Genomic DNA, 27,002 nt, shown 5'->3' on the forward strand with positions numbered 1-27,002 from the left:
ACGTCCGAATCCGCAAATGGGCTTTTGTGAGGGACGTCGTATTGGAGGGCTCCGTACATGGCTCAGTCCCCGGGCACTTGTACAACATTTCTGGCCACTGCAGATGAACTTTGTATTTTTCGGTTGTGGCTTAACTCAGTGCCGACGTTATTTAACAGGGACAAAGTTTTCCATGCAGCCATCACTGCAGAACAGTAGCCGGGACATCTTCTAGACGTGGGCACGGACGCAGACTTTGTAAGAGCAGACGAAAGGCATCTCCCAGGCATCAAAAGGAGGAAGAAACGCCGGGGCGCTCTCGGCTCGTGGTCTGGAGAGAGAAAAACGAGGGGCGGCCATCATCCCTCGCGCACTTACCCGTGCGGCTCAGACCCGCACCCGCTCCCGTGCCTGGCGGTCGCGCGGCTCGTCTCCTGCTCCGCCCTAGGATTCTCCGAGCCCTGAACCGGCCGCAACCATGGGAGACGGTAAGTGGACACCCATATCTTTTCCCCTCAGCACCCCTTCCTCCGTCGCCTTCGCGGCCGCCTCTTCCCCGAGAAGCGGCGAGGAATTTAGCCGGCCTTGGCCGGGTCGGCCTGCTAGGCCTTGTTACGCCTAACCTCCGAGCTCCCGCCGTGTGGTCAGAAGCAGATCCTCTCGCTTGCTCGCTTGGCGCTGCGTTTTAGCGGCTCGCATTTTTGATTCGTAGTGGTTCGTTGGGAACCTTTTTGTCTAATTTTTCCACGCTCATGGCAGCTCCTCGCCCGCCGTGGTCTGTAACCGGACGTCTTGCCCGCCTATGGTTTGACGCGTATAAGCATCACCTTGCACTGCGCTAACCAGCTGCTGCGTTATAATGTGTCGTAAATGGTAGCGCGGACTCTAGCCCTTCGCGACTCGTCCGCCCGGCGCCTTTGACTCTACGGTGACTTTTCCCCTTCTGTGGGCTTCACTGCCAGTCACAGTGCGGTGCCTTTCGATTGGTTGGTGACAACTTTATTCAAAAGTCCTGCAGAGCTTTCGCCGACGGGGCCTTAGGTCTCCCACGTGGGGACGTCGAGGTGTTGCCTCGCCGTCGCCTCGCGGGCCTGCTGGACGGCCCAGAGTTCGTCACCGAGACTGGGGCTGCGCAAGGCAGAGGCCCACTGCGGCGGGAGGGTTCCGGAGTTAGCACCGTCAGGGTTTTTGCTACAGTCCCAGAGCATGTGGGGTAAATTTGCTATAGCAGTGTGGCAGACCTTGCATATATTCGTCGGGTATGTTCCGGGGTAGAGTCTGTGCCTTTCGATGAGCTCTAAAAATGCCCTTACAGCGCGGATAGCGCGTCACGCCGATAGATCGTATTGAGTTTGTCGAGCGTCTCAGGTTAGAGAGTTTTAGTGGCCTAGTCTCCTGTCCTGGCCCAGGACGCGTTGCGTGCGCGGCGTCAGGATGCCGCCGCGGATGACTTCTTTCACGGAGGAGGAGGTTTCTAGACGTCCTGCACTGCCTCCGCGCTTCTGACGCGTACCCCGCCTCGAATAACAGTTCTGTAGTTGCCTAGAGGTAATAGTTCTTCACTGCTGCGCTGCGCGTATGTGCTTCACGGTACGCCGTTGCTTGCTGCGACGTTAACGAGCTCTCGGCTTATCAGCGGTCTCTTCACACCTCAACGTTTCTTACTCCGTGTACGGTTTACCTGGCCGGGAAATGCGATCAGGTTACAAACACGGTGCCTAAATCTTTCAGATTCACCTTTTGGGGTGTTGACAACGGCGTCAATTTGTCTGTTAAACAGACTGAATTTTGCGACGAGGTTGTATTATCCCGAAAAGCCGCATTTTCATCTCTCTATAAGCAAGAGCTCGACCAGCACAGCTGCCGAACGCAGAAGTCGTTTTTTAGGTTCCACAAAAGAAGTGTATAAAAGCCTATATACGCAGTCTGTGAAAGCGAAAATGGCGTCTCCTCACCGAGCAATGCCTGTTACTGACCCAAACGAAGGCGCTTGCATAAAATAATCCTATACTTAAGGTAAACTTTCTGTACCACTGCAGCAGAGGCTCGGGCCTTTGTCCCCATACCGTGGGTTGTTCGTTGTTTCGGGCTAGGGGTGCGGAAGGGAGAAGTTGGAGAGACTGTGTGCATAGTAGCTAGAGCTGATGTAGATGATTCGCCACTGTACCGGGACAAGGACCCGCCCCTTTTCTCTGCCTAACCTTTGCTGCAGTGCCACAAAGTTGACCACGAATATAGTAGCGGTTGCTACTGGTTCCTACGGTTCATACCTACTGATTTGCTCCGCGTTTTTTTTTATTTTTCAAGCCCAATTTTTTAAAACTTTCTTCATTCCCCCCCCTCTCTCTCGGCGCAGTTCAGGTGTCCGCCTAGAATTAGGCGCTACACATTTTCTTCCACGGTAGCCTTCTCCGCTGCGTATTTCTAAGCCGTGACCACACTCCGCTGCAACCAGGCGTCGCTGCATAAATTAAGTGTAGCTGTCACGATCCTGAACTTCGATTTTTGGAGCTCGATAATTTCTGCGCATTGCTATTTATAAGCGCGCGCGTGTGCCTCGATGCGGCTTCAGCCTGGCAGCGACACCATACAGCAGTCCACTGAAAAAAAAGGGGAGGAGCCAGCTTCAGGAGGACCTAACTTGCAGACCTGCTGCGAGACGTCACTCCCCTGCTTTGAACTTTTTTTCTCGCATGTCTTCACAGTGCTAGGTACACGCCCCGTGAAAAGTATACGGCCAAAGGTGTTTGCTTGTGAGGCCTGCTGCAAGCCTCGTTATGCATCCTAAGCTACTTTAACCTCTCGAAAGAGGAATGGCACTGTGTCCTCAACCCTCCCAAGCTTTGGACTGCTAGAATTGCTAGGAAGCCCCGCTATACAGCTTAGAAGCAAACACTTTGGGCTGCATACTTTTGGCGGGGGCTGTACCTTAGTGTACCTAACGTAGGAGGGTTACAAAACGCGGAGAGATTGCGCTAACCTTCTGTCCGGCGTTCGAGGCACTGCCAATAATGATTGAACAAATGGGGCATAAAATCAACGACTCAATGTTTTAACAAGCTTTTCAATCTCTTTAAAAATGTTTTTGCACTTCCTAGTACACTGACCTTAAAAGTGTCCCAGAAATGTTCACTGTAGCGGCCGTCATGGAACCGGTTCAGAGTGATGATGAAATCTGAAAAGATCGCTGCAGGGGGGAAGGGGGGGGGGGGGGGGTTAGCACGTCGTACATTCGGTTCTCAGCAGTGTGGCAGGCTGTCAAGAGGCGTTACCATAATGGCTGCCATTGCGGTTAGCAAGGATATGGAGAGTGCGGCCTCTGTTTTTGCCCTGGTCACTATATCAACCAATATGACTTAGCGGGAGGTCGCCGTCTAGTGGTGATGTCTTGCTTGCGTGTTGGTCATCGCGTTCGAAATTAATTCAGCCTTCAGTACTAGTAACGGCGACTGACTGTCACAGCACTGAAATTTATAATCTATTTATTGTTGTTAAGAGACAGGAAGATGACTTAGTTTGGGGGAAAAAACGTGACATAATGGCTGCCCAGGTGGAATCAAGAATTGCACCAACACTGTTCCAACTTCCAGTTAATCAATTCGCTCTCTCCCGGCCATATGCTATCCTCTGCGGTTAGCTGAGTTGATAGAGCGACTGCCCTGTTGAGGGGGTGGTCCCGGGTTCGTACACCTGACCAGGACGTAATTTTCTTCAACTACGATGTTTATGTGGAAGCTGCATATCATTCCTTTGTAGGCGTATGGCTGCGCTAAGGTGGAAGATGATTAATTACTCCATTACAAATCTCCTTCACTTTGAGGATTCCCCAGAACGTTGGACCAGTCAAGAATAATTGGGCATGGGTTGGGCATGTAATGGGAGAGAGCAGTGATTAGTGAGGGTAGCGGAATATATTTCATGAGAAGGCAGGTGGCAGAGAACAAGGCGCATGATCAGATGAAATTGGAACGTACGCGGGGACAGTGTTAAGGCCTTTGTTTCTGTGTGCACAGACCTGATGATGATGATGATGGTATTCTTGTTCCTTCAGCTTCAACCGCGGAGCCATCAACTGCCGGAGGATCGGAGCAGTCTATGGTGTAAGTGCACGTACTTTCATGCTTGTTTGCGTCATACGGCGCGAGAGAAGTTTATCAAAAAGAAAGCGACTGGCCGTCGGAAAGCTCATTGTTGCTATCTTAATTCATCCTAAATGGTTCCTTTATCAGAAACTAAAATTTGTGACCATCACAAGCTAAGACAAGTAAGAGAGAACATGATAGAACATCATGTCGTCTCAAGGACCCGAGGATCCGACGTCCTACCTCGCTGTCCTAGTCATGAATTAGTCTCAGCTGGCGGCAAAACGTACCACACGTATCTGTTACAAACCTGAAAAATGCGTTGTATTGACTTATCGCAGATATGGAGCCATTGCCTTTTCGCACTCGCTTAGGCTATCAGCGGGTTTGCACATTTTTTTTTTGTCTAGAAACAGTGCGTCTCAGCTGAGGTGAAAAGGAGGAGGAGGGGCGTGCTGACCACCGGTTGGGATATAACTGCCGTGGCAGTGACAAGGTTACTAGGGAGTTATTTGAATTTTTTCTTCGATCTCTTGCACTTCGCTGTGCGGCTGAGAACACTTTCGGCGTTCTCGTTACTGTCATGTTTTCTTAGCACGCGTTTTTTTTAGCTTTTAGCGCATTCTTAGCCACATTACGCCAGGAATTTTAAGTACGGGCACTTAGTATCTTTTCCATAACTTTGTGAACCCGCCGGCATGGCTCAGTGATTAGGGCGCTCGGCTACTGATCCAGAGTTCCCGGGTTCGAACTCAACCGCGGTGGCAGCGTTTCGATGGAGGCGAAACGCCAAAGGCACCCGTGTGCTGTGCGTTGTCAGTGCACGTTAAAGATCTCCAGGAGGTCGAAATTATTCCGGAGCCCTCCACTACGGCACCTCTTTCTTCCTTTCTTATTTCATTCCCTCCTTTATACCTTCCCTTACGGCGCGGTTCTGGTATCCGCCGATATGTGAGACAGATACTGCGCCATTTCCTTTCCCCCAAAACCAATTTTCATTTTCACATTGAGCGAACGCATAGCCCGCTGAGGGGGTTTTTGGGGAAAGGAAATGGCACAGTGTCTGTCTCATAAATCGTTCGACACCTGAACCGCGCCGTAAGGGAAGGGATAAAGGAGGGATTGAAAGAAAAGAAGAAAGAGGTGTCGTAATGAAGGGCTCCGGAATAATTTCGACCACCTGGGGATATTTAACGTGCACTGACATCGCACAGCACACGGGCGCTTTAGCGTTTTTCCTCCATAAAAACGCAGCCGCCGCGGTCGGGTTCGAACCCGGGAACTCCGGATCAGTAGCCGAGCGCCCTAACCACTGAGCCACCGCGGCGGGTTGAGACAGGACTAAAAACCGCAAATGTGGGAAAGAAAGAAATGTTTGCTGGTTTGCTAGCTTGTTTTGATGTCACGCGTGGTGACGCTACTTAGAAAGGAAACGAGTCAAAAAGATACAAGACAAAAAAAAAGGATGCACACGTGACGCGATAGGAAAAGCAACCTTGCTTCATTAAAGAAACTCGTCCCTCGGCAAGGCTTACAGATCTTGCGCACAGATGCCAATAAGAAAAAAGAAAACCCAACAATGACAGTCGAGAGATTGGAGCAGGCAGAAAATATGTCACCTGCCGTCTAAAATCGAATTCTTTTTCTAACAAGCAGACTGGCGATGCGACGACGCAGTCATCGCCATGCATACTGACGTAATAGAAGTTAGCGTTCTCATCTGTCATCGCCTGTTCAAGGAATGCTGGCATTGCTAAACAGCGGATCGTCATCTTCCCTGTAAGTGGGGAGGAAGGAGGGCTTCGTCAGTGGAATCCAAATAAAGCATGGTTGTCACAGATCTCCCCGGAGAACACTCGGACCGAAAGAATGGACTAGGCGACAGGTGTACCCACACAGACGCACATATAATACACCCTACGTGACACACACACACTAGCACACAAAACGAACACAAAACGCAGACTATAAATACACCCAACCCGGCAAAACTGCTACCAGCGTCTACTACTAGCGTTCTACTGTTAGTGGTCGGCGTTCGTGCTCACTGTTGATCCGCTGTGGCTGCGGCGATGTATTGGTCCAGTAGCCGGCGTCGAGGCGGCGTTCGACGTGCTTGGGCTGGCGTCGCTGGCTGCATCGTATAAGCTCCCGGTCCAAGCGCCCGTGGAGGTGATGCCGATGTTGTTGGCGTTGGGGGCACCACCCGGATAGGTGGTAACAGCGCTGGAGACACCCCTGGCCGTAGCAGGTGGTAGCGTCCTCCGTTGACTCCCCGGAACGGGCTCAGGAACGGCAGGAAGTCCACGATGCGGAGTCGTAGAACGCGAGCTCACCGGAGCAGTAGCCGGCGTCGCTCTCTTCCAGCCGAAGCGTCCCTGATCCGCCGGAGCCCCCGCTTCTCTGTTCTTCCCCCCACGTGCCTCGCTCTCCCTCGCCCTTTTATAGCCTTGGTGTTAGTCCACGTAAGCGTTGTCGTCGTCTTCTCTTCTCCACCAATCTCTCTCCACCTCACCAAATGCTTCTAAACCACTCTTCTCTCCACCTCACCGAATGCTTCTTCATCTTCTTTAGTCTTCGGTTAATCCACGTCTTCTTCACACCTTTTTCCTTCATAATTTTATTTTAGACTCCCAATTATATGTGACACAAGAGTTTTTCCATGAAAAAGTGCTCACGTAATCCTCATATTCAAGCCATCCAGACAAACGACTATCTTCTGTGGCGATTCCGGACCCAGCACACAACATACCGCAGATGTCCAGCACACACCAAAAGCACACCACTAACACAGCACAGCAAACTGCATTTTCGGAACATTAACACACCACTGACGTTTTCCTTATAGAGTCCTTAATAAACACACTCCCTTGTATAATCACATAACAATAGCAACAACAACAACAATAAAACAACAACACCAAAAAGATACATTCTAGAGATAGCTAGAGCCGATTAGTTGGCTCTATCTGCAGGGAGGTCTAATTTGCAACATATGACCTCCGTTTTTCCCCGCACAGCCGAAAACACCTCCACCTTGATTTGGAGGAGAGCTGTGATTGCCGTCTACATTCCAATTGGGGTTCATTAGTGCCTTACCCCATCCTATCCTTTCCTTCCCATTGCACGTGGGCACCTCGGCAACATGATCTGTCTCCTCGGCAACAACCGAGCATGCTACCTTTGGGGGCGCACCGCCGTACGGGGCCTCTTTATTCATTATTCTTCAACACATTTACATGGAAAACCTTCTTTGTGTCATCTATCAATATCTCATAATCCGTGTTATTTTTCTTCCGCGTCACACGGTAAGGTCCCTTGCACTCCATCAGTAACTTATTATGATCCGTGGGTAGCAGGATAAGAACCCTGTTGCCCGGATTCAGATTTTTGTGAGTGGCTTGTCATAGTATCCCTTATAGCGTTCGCGCGCCCTTTCCAGGCCTTGATGTGCAAGCCTGCATGTTTCCTTCAACCTGTCCAGCAACTCAAGAACGTATGTGTACGTTGTCTTGAGATCTGATGCAATCTCTTTATTAGCCCACAGCTCCTTGAATATTGCAAGTGGACTTCTAACGGTTCTCCCATAGAACATCTCAAAAGGCGAGAAACCAAGACTCGCTTGCGGTACTTCGCAGTAAGCGAACAAAGGAGCTGGGAGATATCTATCCCAATCAATGGGTCTCTCCTGGCACATTTTCTTGATCATGTTTTTGAGGGTGCCGTTGAACCGCTCTACAAGCCCATTCCACATGGGATGGTAAGGCGTTGTCAGTAATTGCCTTACTGACAAAAGGCGGTTCACTTCCTTGTTTAGTTCCGATGTGAAGTTCGAGTCCCGGTCACTCAAAACTTCCCTCTGGTAGTTCCGATGTGAAGTTCGAGTCCCGGTCACTCAAAACTTCCCTCTGGAACCCATAACGGCCCCGCCGCGGTGGCTCAGTGGTTAGGGCGCTCGACTACTGATCCGGAGTTCCCGGGTTCGAACCCGACCGCGGCGGCTGCGTTTTTATGGAGGAAAAACGCTAAGGCGCCCGTGTGCTGTGCGATGTCAGTGCACGTTAAAGATCCCCAGGTGGTAGAAATTATTCCGGAGCCCTCCACTACGGCACCTATTCTTCCTTTCTTCTTTCACTCCCTCCTTTATCCCTTCCCTTACGGCGCGGTTCAGGTGTCCAAAGATATATGAGACAGATACTGCGCCATTTCCTTTCCCCAAAAAACCAATTATTATTATTATTAACCCATAACTCGGGAGCATCTCCCCAAGACCCTCCGCCACTTTGATACTGTCAATAGCCTTCAATGGAATAGCGTCAGGATAACGAGTGGCCACGTCAACCAGACTAAGCACATATCTATTGCCTGTGGCGGAAACTGGAGAGATAGGCCCCACAATGTCAATTGCCACTCTTTGAAACGATAGGTCGATGGCTGGCATCTTGCCTAAAGGTACGGGACCAACTCTTCCCTTCGGAACAGTGCGCTGGCACACGTCGCATGAACGAACAAAACGCTTAACGCCACTCTGAACACCCGGCCGAAAGAACTCAGTGATCGTAGATACCGTTTTTTGAACACCCTGGTGTCCGGCCATAATGGCGTCATGTCCTAAACGTAGCACTGTCTCTCGCATATCTCTCGGTAACACCAGCTGTTGGACCGGCCTTCTTGAGCTAAATATGCATTCCCTGTGCAGAAGACCATTTACCAATTGATATTAGAATGACGTACGACCCTTCTTCATTTTTTCCCAGACTCTTTCGAAGCAGGCTTTCAAGCTCAGGTCTTCTCTTTGCCTAATTGCAATTTCGTCCGGTGTTACGCTGAGGCACATCGTAACAGAAGTAGAGAGCAGACGCTGCGTTTCTCGGGCTGTCGCTTGAGCTCTTGTCTCCACTGCCGACGAGAAACTGACTGCACCCGTCTGAGCTGTCGCGGGCCTTTCCTCCTTTGGGTATTCTTCAACGTCGAGAATCCTCCACTCGGGATCGGGGTCTTCGACACTTCTTGCACCCGTAATGTTTCCCAAGATGAGATCGTAGATGGGTTGGTCTACGAATTTTGCCACTACCTGACCAGTATAATTAGAATTCCGGCTTCAGGAAGGTACCTTACTGTGCTGTCTACAAGAGTGACGGCCGACGCTTCCCCTGTAAGATCATCGTCCTTCACCAGGCTTCTCCGAACCAAAACTGTGTTGGCTCCGCTGTTTCTAAGCGCCAGTATAAGACGGTCCCCTATTTGCCCAACCACCACCGACATTGCTGCCTTCGACTTGGGTGTTCCACTCACCGCCTCATTTCCCAGCGGCGTTTGCTCTCCTTTCAGCTGTGGAACTTCAGGTGACGTGACAAGTTCTACCCTAGAGTCGACAACGCATGCAGCTCGGTCCTGCGTTCTGTATCGCTGTATCGGCCCTCATCCAGAGTATGACCCCTCCTCTTACAACCTTGACACACAACCTGTGTTTTTTTGGGCAGCGCAACTAGTCCGACAGTCAACTGCACGGTGTCCCACCTTGCCGCAGAGAAAACACCTTACTGGCGCCTTAGATGCACTGCCATATGCTCTTGGTTTTGCCGCATCTGTCTCTAAGGTATTTTGGGTTTCCTCCTTTGCCTTACTCAAGTTTTTTAACCCTTGAGCCTCGAGGAATTGCTCAGCAGTGTCGGCGAACTCTTCCAACGGACAAAACTTCCTTTCCTTCAGGAATAGCGCCAGCTTAGAGCTGCAACACGCTAAAAATTGCTCTGTGACCAGCTTGTCACGCACCCCTTCAGAACTCTTTTCCATGTTTTACATATCAAGCCACCTATCAAAATAGTTGTTCAGCCCGCAGGAAAACTGCTTAGCGGTTACAGAATCCTCAGGTTTCGAGGTGCGAAATCTCTTACAAAAGCCCTCTGCCGTAAGCCTGAATCTCCAAACACATTCAGAGCCTCTCCGACTAAACACATCCTCAATTCCATGGCCCATTCACTGCGCTCCCAGCCTTGCCCCAAAGCTATCCGCTCGAATCGTTGCAGATATGCGTCCAGATCATCTCTTTTGTCATCGAAAGGAGCCATCAGCTTCCTTGGACGAACTCTGGCCGGTCTAGGAGATTCTCTACCCGCTAAGGAACGCTGATCATTTTCCGTGATCTCCTCATATCCTCCCGCGACATGCGCCTGTTTCCACGAAATAAACTCCTTCCCCCTTTCTATCCTTCTTTTCTCCTGTTCTTCTGCCTCGCGAGCTCTTCTAGCTTTTCGCTCTTCTGCCTCGCGAGTTCTTTTACCCTCGCTCTCTTCTGCTTCGCGAGCGTCTGCGCGAGCGTCTGCGCGTGTTTGCGCCCTTTCCTCTCTCTGCCTATCTGCCTCATCTTTCTGCCTCTTTGCCTCCTTTTCATACAGACGCAGCGCCTCTTCCTTGCTTAACCCAATCTTGAGCGCCAGTTCTAATGTTTTTTTGCCAAATCTATTCTTTCTGCCGTCGAGAAATCGGAAAGATCCGAGACAAAGCAAAAAGAGAAAAGGAAATGAATCCTGGCGCAGGCTCGCCACTTTGTCACAGATCTTCCCGGAGAGCACTTGGACCGAAAGAATGGACTAGGCGACAGGTGTACCCACACAGACGCACATTTAATAACCCTACGTGACACACACACACTAGCACACAAAACTAACACAAAACATAAAGACTATAAATACACCCAACCCGGGAACACTGCTACCAGCGTCTGCTACTAGCGTTCTACTTTTAGTGGTCGGCGTTCGTGCTCACGGTTGGTTCGGTGCGGCTGCGGCGATGTATGGGTCCAGTAGCCGGCGTCGAGAGGGCGTTCGACGTGCTGCGGCTGGCGTCGCTGGCTGCGTCGTACAAGCTCCCGGTCCAAGCGCCCGTGGAGGTGATGCCGATGTTGTTGGCGTTGGGGGCACCACCCGGATGGGTGGCAACAGCGCTAGAGACACCCCTGGCCGTAGCAGGTGGTAGCGTCCTCCGTTGACTCCCCGGAACGGGCTCAGGAACGGCAGGAAGTCCACGATGTGAAGCCGTAGAACGCGAGCTCACCGGAGCAGTAGCCGGCGTCGCTCTCTTCCAACCGAAGCGTCCCTGACCCACCGGGGACTCCGCTCCTCTAATTCCACCCCGTGCCTCGCTCTCCTTCGCCCTTTTATAGCCTTGGCGTTAGTCCACGTAAGCGTTGTCGTCGTCTTCTTCCTCTTCTCTTCTCCACCAATGATCTCCACACCACCGAATGCTTCTCCACCACTCATCTGTCTCCACCTCACCGAATGCTTCTTCTTCATCTTCATTAGTCTTCGGTTAATCCACGTCGTCTTCTTCACACCTCTTTCTTTCATAATTTTATTTTAGACTCCCTATTATATGTGACAATGGTGTTCGCGCAGCCTCTAATTGATACCGCGGCCTGTTTTTCCGGTGTGAGCTACTTCACATATAATAATAATTGGTTTTTTGGGGAAAGGAAATGGCGCAGTATTTGTCTCATATATCTTTGGACACCTGAACCGCGCCGTAAGGGAAAGGATATAGGAGGGAGTGAAAGAAGAAAGGAAGAATAGGTGCCGTAGTGGAGGGCTCCGGAATAATTTCGACCACCTGGGGATCTTTAACGTGCACTGACATCGCACAGCACACGGGCGCCTTAGCGTTTTTCCTCCATAAAAACGCAGCCGCCGCGGTCGGGTTCGAACCCGGGAACTCCGGATCAGTAGTCGAGCGTCCTAACCACTGAGCCACCGCGGCGGGGCCTTCACATATCAGAAAAATCCTTTTCACCGCACGACTGGCACGTTGCATTCCTTGTTCTGCTTCGTGATATAAGCGATTCCAAATTCGAAAGTTTGCACGGAGTTGAAAACACATTTAGGCCACCCGCCACGGTGGCTGAGTGGTTAGGGCTCTAGGCTAATGATCCGGAGTTCCCGGATTCGAACCCCACCGCGGCGGCTGCGTTTCGATGGAGGCGAAATGCTAAGGCGCCCGTGTGCTGTGCGATGTCAAGGCATGTTAAAGATCCCCAGGTGGTCGAAATTATTCCGGAGCCCTCCACTACGGCACCTCTTTCTTCCTTCCTTTCACTCCCTCCTTTATCTTTTACCTTATGGCGTGTATCAGGTGTCCGCCGATATGTGAGACAGATACTGCGCCATTTCCTTTCCCCAAAAATCAATTATTGTTATTATTAATTTTTTCAATCGTACCTATGGCATAACTTCCAATTTCTTCTGTTCACCGTCTACAGCTTTAACCTGCTTCACATTAGTCAATTAAAATCGTCTCAATTCAATTGTCCTTTTATTCTTCTTTCTTCTTGTACGAGTGTTATAAGTGTGGACTATCCCAGCAACCAGGCTGGTTTATATAATGGGACACTGTGAAGCAGGTCAACGCTGTAGACGCTGAATGGAGGGAATTCAAAATTATGTCGTATGTGCACATGGGGGTACGCATCAGTAAACGAATAGCTCTCAGGCATGGCGTAAACTTTTTTCTCAGCTCCATGAAAGTTTCGACTCTTGTTCGCGTCACTTGTGTGACGAGATAGGTCAAGGAATATAGCATGCACGACGGAGTACGAGGCCTTTATCACATTTGCCGGGCATGTGGCACTGTATTTGATTACTGCGAAATGCGAAATAGTTTATATGGGCCAAACAGGCCGGTGTATCGGGCACAGGTTGCGCGAGCACCATGCCTGCTTGGATTGCACTAGCAGAGAAGGACCTTTATTTCCATTGCCGGGGGTGAGGTTGCCGCTTGCTGCTTAGCTGTGTCAGCATCCTTGGAAGATGCGAGGGTAAAGAAAGTGAACGCTTGTAAGCCTCAGGTTTCATAGGTCACTACATCAGCGCATGGCCGCACAGTAGGCAGGCGATAGATTTGCTACATGGTCCTGTCCCTCCACTAGTATTAATGTGAAGTCATTAGTCGGCCCATAAACATTAAAATCTGGCATCGCCAAAAAAGGGGTGGCGTTATATAACTCACGATTGGTCAGGTCGGTGTGACGTCATTGAAGGCGGGGGACTGCGAAATGTTAACCCAGTGATAGTCAGTACTAGTACTTATAACATCACAACACCAATCACAGAAGAATAGAATAGAAGTAGAATAGAATTGATGCAGGATTAGAATGAAATAAAATGAAGTTGAATTGGGAATAGAATAAGAATACTATTACAGTTCAATTGCATTGCAATGCTTTCGAATTACTCGCGCTTAAGTTCCTTACATGCCCTAAGAAGTTCTTGTTGGCTCTGCGCATGATCTGTTAGCCTTGCTGCGGTACGAATTTCTTCAATAAAACCCAGTTGTTAGTCCAGGAATGTACAGAGCATGATCTGTTAGTCTTGCTGCGGTGCGCATTTCTTCAATAAAACCCAGTTGTTAGTCCAGGAATGTACAGACTAGCCTGGATGCCGACTCTTTTTTTACGGCGACAGTTAACGGCCCCTGCTGGTGCCGGGCCTGGTGCTTAGCACGTAATGTAGTTCACCCATCGCAGACAAATTTCTCACCGCCACTATCGTTACTAGAGGTGGAGATGCTGATGAGTGACAATCAATAGAACTGTTTGCACGTAAATCGAACTATATCTCACCTTCCTGCACCTTTACTTTTCTTAATGTTGACCATCGGGATTTGATATGCCGGCTACAGCAGCCAAAAAGCTGCGTTATCTACATTTGAGATAAAGCACACATGGACCTTCAAAGCACGACGTTGGAGTACGTGCTTCAACTCACGACTTCAACTCGGCAGCGACGGTGGAATTTCGACGGAGGCGCAATGCAAAAGGCGAACGCATTCTTTGCTAGGTCAGCGCACGGTTAAATGAACACTAAATTGAAACAAAATAAGCAAGACTGGTATATTACTCGTCAGGTTAACATTAGCGACTTTTTCTTTCGCGGAAAAATGGCTGCGTTGCCGAGAAAATAGCAAATGGAAAGTCGCCAAACCCTGAGACTTTCAAGCCGTCGGCGAAAAATGAGCCCAGTTACGTCATTTCTGTGACTCATTAGCAATGAAGCCCTCCGACCAATCAGAGGCGTCGCTTCTAAAGAAGAGAAATGCAGCCAGAAATCGAAAACTGAAAGTCAACACTGTGATCACGGCGGCAAGGTTCAAACGCAGGCAGTTTCAGTGTCCCTTCAAAGAACTTCAGAGGGTGGAGGAAATTAATCCGCAGCCATTCAATACGACACCTCTTCCTCTGCCCCTTCTTTCATTTCCTCCTTTATCCTTTCCCTCATGGCGCGGTTGAGGTAACCGCCGAGAAGTGACAGTTACTGAGTGTTTCCTTTCTTCAAAACCTATTTCCAGTACTTGCTTGCTCGTCTGGTAACTCGTGGGATGTAGAAAGTGGGTTTCACTGTTAAGCAGCTGTGCAGTGGGAAGAAACCAATTTCATTTGTTAAAGGGGCAAATGAAGGTTGCTTCTTTAATAACAAATGAAGTAGACTTCTTCCTACTGCATAAGTGCCTGTGAAGCCTATTATTTAGAAAAAAAGGGAGGGGGAGGGACAGGCGGGGGCTTGGCGTCACCTGTTTAAATCGAGTGAATGAGATCTGAAGTGTTCTCAACAAAAGTGCCTTTAGCTGCCGAGAAAACGTCAAAACACACAGTAAGAGCCATAGCATCAATATTTAGTAAGAAAAAAAAATTGGATGCAGTTGTCCTAGGTGTGTGTCTTCTGTGTTCTTTAGTGGCTGAACTATGCAAGCAAGAAAATTGCACGGGCTTGTCGACTGGCACCGAGCAGGCCACCATCACTGCCTCGTGTGTATAGAGTCGGATTTAGAGACAGAACAGACGCGCGCCGCAGCCAGCTGCGCCAAAGAAGCAGCGACGATGGCTGCGGCTAAACACAGTTATGGGTCCCCTGTATGCCTGATATGGGTCCCCTGTATGCACCATATGGGTCATATGTATGCAGTATATGGGTTCCCTGTACGCCTTATATGGGTCCCCAGTATGCCTGATGTGTGTCCCCTGTGCCATATATGGGCCAATGCCAAATACGGGTCTCCTCCTCCTCCATCAATCGGGGGAGGGGGAGGGGCATATGGTGTCCTCTTTAATCATTTAAAAGAGATATGCACAGCGCTAGAAACGGAATTGAGCCGTATGTGTGTGCGTTTTTTTCCGCAGTAAGGATGCCGGAGGTGGCGGAGGCGGCGGTGGTATGGTCGTTCTCCTGGTGTTGCTAGTCGTCGGCATTATCGCCGTCGTTGGCGTGCTCTTTGCCACTGGAATGCTGGGGGGTAAGTAGCTCATCTGCTTGTACACTGGTAAATTGATTCGTTCCATTAGAGCCCGGCAAAGTTGGTTTTGTTTACTGCGTAAATGAACAAGAATGAGTAATGTCCAGTGCCTCAGATTCTCTGTTACCACTATTGACGTGTTGTATTGTGAGTCCTATCCAGTGGGTGCTGTCCGCTGTAGCTGTGTTGGGGTACGTATCATGTCTGTGTGCAGCAGGCACGAAATTGGAGAAAGCATGGAATACAGGCATTTTACTGTATTTCACAATAGGCGCGTTCCTTTGCACCCAAGGTTTATTTTAGAAAAAAGAGAGTATTTCTCATGTAACTAAAATGATATATTTTGAACAAACTTGGCTTTGAAGACATTTATTTGATTGTATTATGAGGACATTTTAACCTAGTTTTACTGCATGGTAGCCCTAGCCGCTTGTGTGCCATAAAACACAGCACATTTTCCCACATTTTCTCTAGTGAGTAGAGGCTGCCACTGTCGGGCAGATGTCTCTTCTTAAATATTAACTTCAATTAAAAATAAAACTGTAGCGAGAACGATAAAAAACGAAATAAATGAACGCACAAGGTCAACTTGAAATTTATGACTAGAATAAAGTTCATTGGTTGCTTTCTCTGAAATGTAATCAAATTAGAGCACCGGCTGCCACAAAGTAATTATCGAGCAATTACTGATGAAAACTGGATGCAAAGCAGTTAATTGCGTAGGGAACCATGTAAAACACTAGTCACTTCCCGTGGTTCAGTTTGGCTGCGTTTTACTCTGTCGACCTAGTAATTAAATGACAATTCGGACCGAGAAACTCGCAGGGCGGTTATCACTGTGTAAAACAAGATTCAACTATATACGCAGTGGCACACGCGCATCAAATTTGCTAAATTAAAATTGCTAGTTAGCGCCTGTCCCGTCCACATCTGTGTCGTCCATGTATTTTTTGCGCTATGTTTAAGAAAAACTGTTACCAACTAGCTAAAACCAGGCTATTGTTGCGTATACCGGTTCAGAGAAGGCTATTGGTTAGATTCTTTGAGACGTCACGCAGCTACCACTGCCGCAGCCAGTAAGCCGCGCAGCTCTGGCGGGTCAGGAAGCTCCGCCCCCGGAGGTGGGGCCGGCGGAGGAGCGCCGACCTTTGAGTGCGCAAAAAATGATGAGAGGAGAGAGAAAGGCGCGAAGACGCCGAAATTCGAATTTTGACTACACATAACTCCGCGTCTAAAAATCATATTACCAATGTCATTGCTGGAAGATATTCGCGAATCGGCGTCCTTTAGCATCCCAGTCATACTGCAACTTTATCACAGCGCCTTTCAGAGCCCCTGAAAGAGCCGAACTGGCTTCGAAACGTTAACTTGCGCGTACTGTTGTTTATTTTTGTACTTCTACGCTTTGTACCATCTGTTTTCATCAAAATGCTGTAAGCCCTTCCCTCACACGATGTGCTGTGGGTGAAACCTGTCAGGTATATAAATAAATAAATAAATAAATAAATAAATAAATAAATAAATAAATAAATAAATAAATAAATAAATAAATAAATAAATAAATAAATAAATAAATAAATAAATAAATAAATAAATAAATTCATCGAAGTCGGGGCAGGGGTGGTCTTTGGCAGGTGTGCAATGAAGTGACGTGTACTGATTGACATCGCTATTCGCTCACAGCATTCGTGATATTTTCAAATGGCGCGCGAGACGGCCAACATTAGTTGAGGCACAGCACCTAGGGGAGTAACGTTAATTCGAAAAAACGATAAGACAGTCAGTGGTGGTCAGCTGCAAATATTTGATTACAACAAGGTGCCTAACTAGTTAACCGCATTCACCTGTTTTCTGATGTCTTCCGTCCTAGTATTAATGCTGCTAAAGCCATCTTTCTTACCTCAAAAGCCTATATTAAATGTTAGTAGTGGGCTGCTATAACCACCTGGTATAACTTCCTCAAGACCACCTCAGCCACCATGGGCGCTCTAAGCATCATGAGACGGAGAGCTATCGACTGCAGAACCACAACTTTTGGCTAAAATATAATGCAAAAATAAACGTTGTTCGATAATCAAGAGTGCCCTAACATTCAATATCCTGTCTATGAGTTGCAACAAACGAGCAGAAAAGCATGTGAATGCAAAGTTTGCCCAAAATAAGAGATGGCTTGCTCTGCTATTGGCCAAGTATTGCACTCCACAGAAACTAATATTTCGTGGTTAACAGGCTAACTTTTAAAAAAAGAAATGTTTAAAAAAATGTTGCTGCTGAAACATATTTCGGAAAGCAGAAACCTTTTATTGGTGTCGTGTCCTGTCGCGTTTCCGCTACTATGCGTTTTGCGCACTACGTTCGCGACAAAGTCGCCTGCGCGCGGGGCGCGCCGTGGATGGAATGGGACATGTCAGTGACGCCACTCTGGGCTCTCGAAAAACTCCGGCTGTTCCGCACCAAGTAGCTTATCACCCCATGATGCTTTGAGCGCCCATGGTGGCTCAGGTGCAGCGCCGCCAGCTTTCCCTCTAGTTAATAGTAAGAAACTCTATGCTTACGACACTGGTCTCTGAGGCAAAACTACACTGCAATGATTTTCGGCGTAGACGTCTCGAGTTTGAATCCGAGGGGTGTAGTCGGGAAGTATGGGCAGAGCGTGTCATGGATTGTCGTTCGTCGAGTAAGAGCGTAATTATGAATTGTAATTATTAATGATTGAATTTCAAGTTCAAATGACTGAATTACTAAATAAGATTAATTAAATGATAAGACAAATTAATTTTGCTAATTACTGTGATCGTATTTCGAGGAATTTGTAAATTACCAGTAATTCCGCCAGAATTGAACAAACAATAAAAACTAATGAAATTGACGGATTAATATTAAAAAAAGCGAATTAATAACTAATAACTAATAACTGATAAGTTATTGGCAATTGATTAACTAATCAATTTACCCAATTAATTAGCTTATTGAATGATTACCACCGCTGATTAATTACACTACTAAGTAACAGAGGAGCCAACGGAACTCGAAATACTTCGCAGTTCTGCACGAACGAGACTAAGTGCAACTTTAATTTTTGGCCGCTGGGGATACAAAAGTTCACACTTCGTAGAGAGTCTGCGCTAAGTTAAATTGGAAACTCGAGTTAGTTTTCAACCACATATGTGGCCGTTGAGGTACAAAGGGTTAATGTAGATTTTTGTGGACAGTCGGCACTAAGAGATTTGGGATCTCCCGTTACTTTTCGGCCACACATGTGGCCACTAGTACACAAAGGATTAAGATGCACTTCGTAGGCAATATTGGTTCGCACAAAAGAGAAAATCCCGACAATCGTCCCCTAGGTAAACATTCTTCTTAAGCAAGTGCTTTTTCTTTTTATTCCGCAACCGCAGCGGTGGCCGAGTGGTTCATCCGCCTCGCATGCGGGAGGTATGGGGTTCGATCCCCAGTGCCGCCGGGTACCCGCCGGTGACACAATGGGTACAAGCATTCCCCTGACCTGGTGCTCGGATAGTAAGGGGTGAAATGCTTGGAAAATGAGCCTTTGATCCGACCTTGAGTAGTCGAAAAATACCTTGTCTCATGGCGCTCTTTGGCCATGATGCCCTTGCGCCGTAAAAATTCATCATCTTTTTATTCCGCAGGAAAAGAGGAATCATCATCAGAGGAAGCTTGTAAGTGCATTTCGGCGTTCACTTTAGCGTTCACAAAGCCCACCACTCATTCCGCTGAGTTGTACTGGAGATTTTTCTAAGCGCTAAGCCTACGGGTTCACATTGAACACCTCTTCCGATGTTCATTTTGTTATTATGTCCTGAGTGCCAGATGCTCAGGGTGGGAGTGACTATTGGCGCAATAAAATGTAATAGTCTGCAGTGAATTTAATAACTGTTGCAGTCGTTTTAAATGCTGCGTGCCTCGATTCCAGCTTTATGACTATCGATACGATAAGACGAGGGAAGACTGATGGTGTATTGTATGCGATACAGCTAAAAGAGAAATTCCATGGGAAGGTGACAAACTGAAGGTCGAGGTTAGTTTTTACGTTTATGCAAGCCAACAAAATAGGCAGTGCAGAGGATCATGGGATGGGCGCCATTTGAGGCGTGGGAAGCGCAGAGTATATTATTTCACGAAGAACGGCCGAGGAAGTTGAGCGGTAGCTAAGGTATTTAAGTGGTTGTGTAGAAAGGGCGTTGACTGAAGAGTGAAAGAAAAAGGCTGGAACACTAACCAGTAAGTACTAAGCACTAAACTTGTGCGAGGAAATAAAGGATGCAGTGACGTAGTGAGACTTTCATGGCTTGTGGAGTGTTGTGCGTTCCTTCTATTAACAATTCTTTGTCTTCTTTACGCAGCTACAGCCGGTAAGCACTTTGCTTTTGCCCACCCATTCAGACGGTGCACCTATAGGGCGCCGTTCACCCAGCACTCACCAGGTCATCTCGCGCCCTCTTCTACTGCCTGGACTCGAAACTTACTACATCGCAACCTGTTGCCGGGAGGCATCCGGCGGGGTCACACTCGAAGCCTGTAAAAAAATTGGAGAGGACACTTAATGTCCGACTTGGTTTTTGACAGGTGACAGTTTGACACCTTTGAACGCATTTTTCTATTTTTTTTTCTCAATTGTTTCAATTAATTTATATAATACTCTAAATTTTTTGAATTAGCATAATCAAGAATTGACTTTTTATTCTGAGAAATTTGACACCTTTGAACTTTTTTCTTTTATTTTTTATTTTAATTTCTTTAATTAATTACAATGATGTCATCAACTCGTCATCGCCTATTGCACACCAATCATCAGTCACTATACCCAGAAATTACCACGATAAGACTTTTTTTATGCGCTCACCGATTATTTCCGACACGCGGTTTCGACTACGCAGACGAATTTTCGACCGAACGAGCTGCATATGCTACCGCGTAGAAATCGCGGCGGCCGTGTAGGTAATACTGGTTTGCGGCGCGGCCAAGGGATGGCGCTAGTGGCGCTCTCGGCGTAATCTCGGCGGAGTCGGTGCACAGAGTTCGTCCACACACTGCCTAGCGCGAGTGAGGAGGCGCCCATAGCAACGTCGGTTCTTCGCCTCGGGGCATAGTCGAAAGGGGGTATCACGGTGCGGCGGCCCAACTCGTTCGGATCCCGGAGGCTATGCTTAGGGCTCGCACTGATCCATCGCTAGAGAACGTTACAAACGGAAGTGTGAGGAACGGGCTGCTTCACAGCTGCCGCCGAGCTTCACGGTTTACGCAATATAACGTAAAGGTAAGGTCAAGGCAGTGTTTAGACGTTCGATGATGGAGCGTAAGATTGTACCCATGCGCTGTTCATTGGCAATGTGGGAGAAGTCTATGATAGAGAAGATATAGGCGTCAAAATCAGTCTGTAGAGGAAAGAGAATCGACGGCACGACGGGAGAGGCAGCCTGCATCATGGTGGAGCAGGCTGGATTTGTGCATGGACGACAGAAAATGTGCGAAATGACAAAAAAAAAACGTGCGTCCATGTGCATGCCCTCTAAAGGAGTAAAAAGAATAAGCTGCCTTCTAGCGCACGTCCTTTTCTAAGAGTGTGCTATATGACAGCTTAGTACTCGCATATAGTCATATTCGTGCTTAGAATGCGGACGACGAAAAGAGCGAGTTCTTACAGGAAAGTGCGAAACATCCTTTATAAAATATTACTCATTATATCAACTCCTACCGAGACCTTATAGAATCTGTTATGACTGCGAACAAAGGGAGTTCATGTAAAGCCATGAAGCAGGCTCTGAAAAATTTGACACATCGAGATATCATAGCGAGCCAACTCTACATAAGGCGTTTTCGCTAACAGGGCAAGTTCTTATAGGAAAGGCAAGAGACAGGTTCAGTCAAATTTTAACTCGTTAAGTTCTATAAGATCCGTTCTGACGGCGAACAGAGCGAGTTCATTCAGTGAAGGCAGGAAAGAGGCTTCACCAGTTTTCTCGTCGGAAGTCGTAGTGAGCCAATTCTGTAGAATCCGTATTGGTGCGAACAGAGCTAAACTTTATATTCACGTATCTTAAAATATGTTAGTGAGCGGGCTCGATGGGCAGCGAATCGTAATGGGAATAGGATCATTAGGCTCCCTACACATGTTCGCCCGATACTCTGCACCCAATTTTGTAAAAGGAATTCCTTTAAGAGGGTTTGTGTACATGTTCACCAGCTGCCTGAATGTGCCATCATTCAGAAACTTTATCATCTTTGGCGTCTGATGCAACAAACTCCTTACCTCGCGCTATGTCGGCCTGTCCCTGCATAGCCAGCAGAGACCAAACGTAACTCGCTGTGGCTGGCTTTAACGCCGCTGTTATCGTAACTAGCGAGTTAATGTTAGTCGTGTATTCCAGTATTATTGTAGTGAGACTAAAACGTGTTTCTTACGTTCCATTTTCTTCTGCCTTTCAACGTTACAGCTCCCTGTAAGTACAATTATTCTTTACAGAAATTATGGTTCTCTCGTAGACGGGAGAACCATAATAGTTCTTCCCAAAGCGAACACATGAACATATGTGCAGTACAGACGCCAGGCAAAAAGAAAATTTCGAATTGAAAAGTGAGCGAGCAATTGATTAAGCTTACAAATATCGGCTCAATTCATCAAGCTATACCGCAGTCGTCTAAGGCCTCAGCCTTGTAAACGTCTCGTTTTATTGTGTGTTTATGTTGCATCTTCGTGTTTTTTCGTCTGCATTATGCTTTTCTGTAGCGATTCGTTATTATGAACTTGTGGAGAGTTTTGCTCGGAACAAAAGTGTCAATGTTAACGAGGCACGACTTATAACCACATGCTTCTAATTCTGACGATGAGACCTGGACAGAGAATAAGCCATGACTCATGCTTGCATCGTTAGCTACCCTGTACCGCACCGATAATGTGGTTACCGTCGGCGCATGGCTCTGGCCAATCCTTTCGAGCGCATGAGGCGATTAATGACGACACAACTCTAGAATGAAGCGGCAGATACCCCTCGAAGAAGACCCTCCAGCCAAGTGCTTCAACAGATCGATCGACTCCATTCGGTGCTCACATCGGCGATTGGCAGGCTCATTTTATATATGTTCTTGGCATCTCCGGCCTCATAATGTGTTAACTGCGACATGAGGCCATTTGTCATTTTAGCCTGGTTTTCGGTTCAGTGTAAAAAGCCGTACAAACAACGTTACGGCCTGAATAGAGGAAAGGGATTGTCTGTCTCGGCACCTTGTCGGCGTTCAGGTCATCTTAGTGCCGACGTGTTTACTACGCAATACTTCAGAAGTATTACACTTTACAAAGAATATGCATTTCACCCGTGGAGAGCGCGTTTATTTACCGAACACAAGGAACAGGCTCTATAAATTTGATATAGCTTTATTATACAGTGTTGCAATTCATGCATAACAGAGTCTATAACATGCACGTCGCACCATTATGGAACGAGTTCATGTAGCGGCCGCACGAAAGTCCATAAAAGTTCACTAGAAGTTTTACCGGCCCAATTTATAGCATCCATTTCGACTCCGAAAAGAGCGAGTTCGTGTAAACAAGTGACAAAACAAGCTTTGTAAAATTGCAGTCATAGTTACGTCTTGTCCAGCCCATTCTATAAAATCTGATATCACTGCCAACAGAGCGAGGTCATATAGCGCAGTCACGAAAAAGGCTCTGTAAAATTTGACTCATTGTGAAGTCTTATACGAATACAATCTATATAGAGTACGTTTTGGCTGCGAACAGAGCGAGTGCATACAGGAAGGTACGAAACATGCTCTATAAAATTTTACTGAATACGAAGTCACACGAAACGCGTTCTATGTTCACTATTCTGACTGCGAAAATTGAGTTTTTATCGCAAAGTACAAAATATGCTTTAAAATTTTACTCATCATTAACTCATACCGAGCTTATAGAATCTGTTATGACTGCGTGCAGAGCGTGTTCATGTAGTAAAGTCACGAAGCAGGCTGTATGAAATTTGACACATCGCGAAGCCTTATCGAGCCCACTTTATTTAAGCCGTTTTTCACTACGAAAGAATATGTTCGTATACGCAAAACAAGAAACATACCACACTTTGTAATTATCTTAGCTCCTTATGCAGTCTTACTGCACGAATTTATAGAATCCTTTTTGGCGGCGGGCACAGGTAGTTCTGACAGAGAAGGCACGAAACACAGCTTCATAAAATTTTACACATTGGAAGTCGTAGAAATTCTGTAGAATCTCTTGTGACGGAAAACAAAGCCAAACTTTGTTAGGTCTCTTAAATTATGAAATAGGCATCTTAATTAGCTGGCTTGATATACAGCGAGGTTCAATATATCTAGGATCATTAGGCTGCTTTTAGATCATCTCAAGAAACTCTGCGTTAGTTTTTGTAAGAGAGCCTGCTTTGAGAAAGGTTCGTACGTACGTTCATCAGTTTTGTCTTAATGTACCACCAATCAGAAGTTATAGCATCGTTGGTGCCTGATGCACCACACTGCTGTCCTCGTGCTACGTCGGTCTGCGCTTGCTCAACCAGCAGAGGCCTAACCTAATTCGCTGTGGCTGGATTTCACACCGCTGTAATTGTAACTAGCAATTTAATGTTAGTCGTGTATCCCTGTAAAACTGTAGTGCGACTAAACCGTGTTTTTACCTCTCATTCTGTTCTGCCTTTCAACTTCACAGCCGGATGTAAGTACCATTATTAATAAAAAAGACACAAGCATGCGCAGGCGCGTTTAGTTGAGAATTGATCTTGTCTAGTTAACTACATGGTTAACATATGGGAGAACCGTAACTCATGTCTGCAGTATGGACGCCAAGCGAAAAGGAAGTTTCGAATTGAGTAGTGTGTGCTTTTATTCTGAGCGACTAATTGATTACGCATATAAAGCCAGCTCGATTCATCAAGCTTTACCGAAGTCGTCTAATGCGCCAGCATGCAAATGGCTTTTTTATTGTTTTCATGTTGCGAATGCGTTTTTTTTCTGCATAATGCTTACTTCAGCGATTCATAATTACGAACGACTCGCTTTATGGACGATTTTGCTCGGAACAAGAGAGGCCTTGTTAACGAGGCCCGACTGTACAACCAAACTCTCCCAATGGTGACGCTGAAAGTTTGAGAAAGGATGCGCTGGAGGAAAAACGCTAAGGCGCCGGTGTGCTTTGCGATGTCAGTGCACGTTAAAGATCCCCAGGTGGTCGAAATTATTCCGGAGCCCTCCACTACGGCACCTCTTCTTCCTTTCTTCTTTCACTCCCTCCTTTATCCCTTCCCTTACGGCGCGGTTCAGGTGTCCAACGATATATGAGACAGATACTGCGCCATTTCCTTTCCCCCCAAAACCAATTATTATGGCTCACATTTGTATCGGTAGCTTCCGTGTGCCTTCAAAGTGCGACATCAGGTCGTTTGTCAAGGTTAGCATTGTTTTCGGTTTAGTGTAGAAAGCCGCAGTGAGGCGACACTGGCTCAAAAGATGGTGGTAGTGGTTTTATTAAAAATAATAGTAAAAAGGAAGGAAAAGATTTTTGCTAGCCCCGGCATCTGCCATCGATACTGAAGCACCTGAGCTGGGGCAGCGGAAATAAAGGACAGCAGGCAGAATGGAGAAATGAAATGAAAGAGGTGAGGGGACAGGAATAGAGGACAAGGGGAGAAGTAATATGTACAAACTATTTACACAATAAGAAATGTGTCCAGGTTGTGCGCGTGATTAGTTCATTTTAGAGGAATTAAATCACACACGCGCACAGCACTGTGTAGGTTACAACTGGAGTGGGGCGTCCAGTTATTAATCGTTCAAGGTAGAACTCGCGGAGCGTTCGGTCACTGCGTGTAACTACCTGACGGAGAACAGACGGGACGTCAAGCCCGTGTGTTCGAGGTATGCACAGAGGCTCACCAAAGTTCGCTCACGAGTGCGCGCACTGCCCTGTGGCCACAATAGCGTCTTGATGGAGTCTGGTAGTATGCCCTGCGCCCTATAGGCCGCGAGCATATCGCGACGAGCATCGGCGAACGCGGAGCAGCGAAGGAGCAGATGTTCTAGTGTTTCCATTGCACCGCATCCGTCACACACATCACTCGTCGCGATTCCGTGACGCACCCGTCGTTCCCCGGGCCACACGCAGCCAATGCGCGCGCGGAGGATCATTGCACGTTGTGACCGTGTAAGTGCGCGACAGCCGGTGACACTGTCGATGCGCTCACCTCCCGCGATGCGTGGGTCGGGGTGCTGCTTTCGGAGATGGTCGTGAATGGCCGCACGCACGTCCTCCAGCGCAAGGGGCAGATCGCTGGCAGGTAGTTGGTGTGCAGCGGTCTCGAGGTCGTCAGCTTCTTCGTTGCCGGCGATGCCGCAGTGACCGGGCACCCACTGTGCACGCACGGCACAACCTCTCTGCGCGAGGCGCTCGATGCGCGAGCGAATTTCCCGCACTAGTGGGGTACCGCGGCCGTTAGATTGCAGGCGGCTGAGGGCGGCGCGGGAGTCGCACAGTAGAGCACTCCTGGGCGGCGGAGGGCCGAGGGTGAGCAGCAGGTCCAGCCCGAGCCGGATCCCCATCAACTCCGCCGTGGTGGAGGAGCCCAGGAAGGCTGCGTGTTGCTGGCTGTGCAGTCGCAGGGCGGGGATGGTGGCCGCCGCAGCAAGGGAGCAGCTGTCGCGGGCCACTGAGCCGTCGGTGTACACGAGGAGATGGTCCTGGAGCTCCTCGTGTATGACGGCTCTGGCCAGCTGCTGCACAGCGCAGAGGGGTGTGCTCCGCTTTCCCGCGATGCCGACGATCTCTCGCTGTACCTCCGAGGCAGCAGGCCAGGGCGCGCAGGAGCCGTAGGGGGCTGAGCCTTGGGTCAATTGCTCATACTCGAGCAGCGCCGCGCCCATTCGTGAGCGCGGGTGCGAGCGCATACGCTGCAGCAGCGAGCCGCCGTCCGGTGCGCGGTGAAGCCGGTCGATGTGATTCAGTGCCCTGCGCGCTGCTTGGAGCTCAAGGGGCCACGCTCCTGCCTCGGCCAACGTTGCGGCGCACTGCGAGTTTTTGGGCAGGCCTAGGCACACGCGCAGGGACTTGCGGTGCTGAAGCTCGAGCTTCTTCCAGCACGGCTTGCGCACCGTGACGAGCGGCAGCGCATAGAGCACCGCCCCCAAAGCTGCGGCATTGTATAGACGCAGCGCGGCTTGCTGGGAGATGCCCTGGCCTCGAGCGGTGAGCTTGTGCACGGCGGCGGTGATCTCTTCATCTGCAGCCAGGCCTTAGTCGCCGCGGGGCGGAAGGAAAGGCGCCAGTCGATGTCCAGGCGAAGGTACCGCACCGATTTACGCCAAGGAATCGGAGTCCCGTCCAGTGACAGTGGCGCAAGGTGTGCGCGCGAGCGCGAAACGCAGGCCATGGCCACCGATTTGTCCGCACTCAGCGACAGACCAAGGCCGCGCAGGCTCAAAAGAGAGATTGTCGGTCTCGGCATCTTGTCGGCGACCATATTATCTTAATGTGGATGTAATTACGCAATACACTCATTAAAGGTTTCTCTCTAATCTATTACACTTTCCATAACATGTGCACTTTACCTGCAGAGAGCTGCAGGATATACAAAGCGAAAGTTTTCAGCGTTCATTGTGTTCACTGGCGTTGACAACGTTCTA

The 27,002-nt window shown here is 48.4% G+C and overlaps 1 long non-coding RNA gene across 1 annotated transcript in view; it reads left to right on the forward strand.

Moving 5' to 3' along the window:
- The first annotated feature begins 343 nt into the window (after nt 1-343).
- The window catches only part of LOC144134376 (uncharacterized), a 171,904-nt gene continuing 145,245 nt past the window's right edge, over nt 344-27,002 (forward strand). The window contains exons 1-4 of the long non-coding RNA XR_013315133.1: nt 344-467; nt 4,031-4,079; nt 15,229-15,341; nt 18,992-19,021. This is a non-coding gene — a long non-coding RNA (uncharacterized LOC144134376). The remainder of the gene's footprint in view (nt 468-4,030; nt 4,080-15,228; nt 15,342-18,991; nt 19,022-27,002) is intronic.

Source organism: Amblyomma americanum, chromosome 5, assembly GCF_052857255.1.
Source record: "Amblyomma americanum isolate KBUSLIRL-KWMA chromosome 5, ASM5285725v1, whole genome shotgun sequence".
In the NCBI taxonomy this organism is placed as follows: Eukaryota; Metazoa; Arthropoda; class Arachnida; order Ixodida; family Ixodidae; genus Amblyomma; species Amblyomma americanum.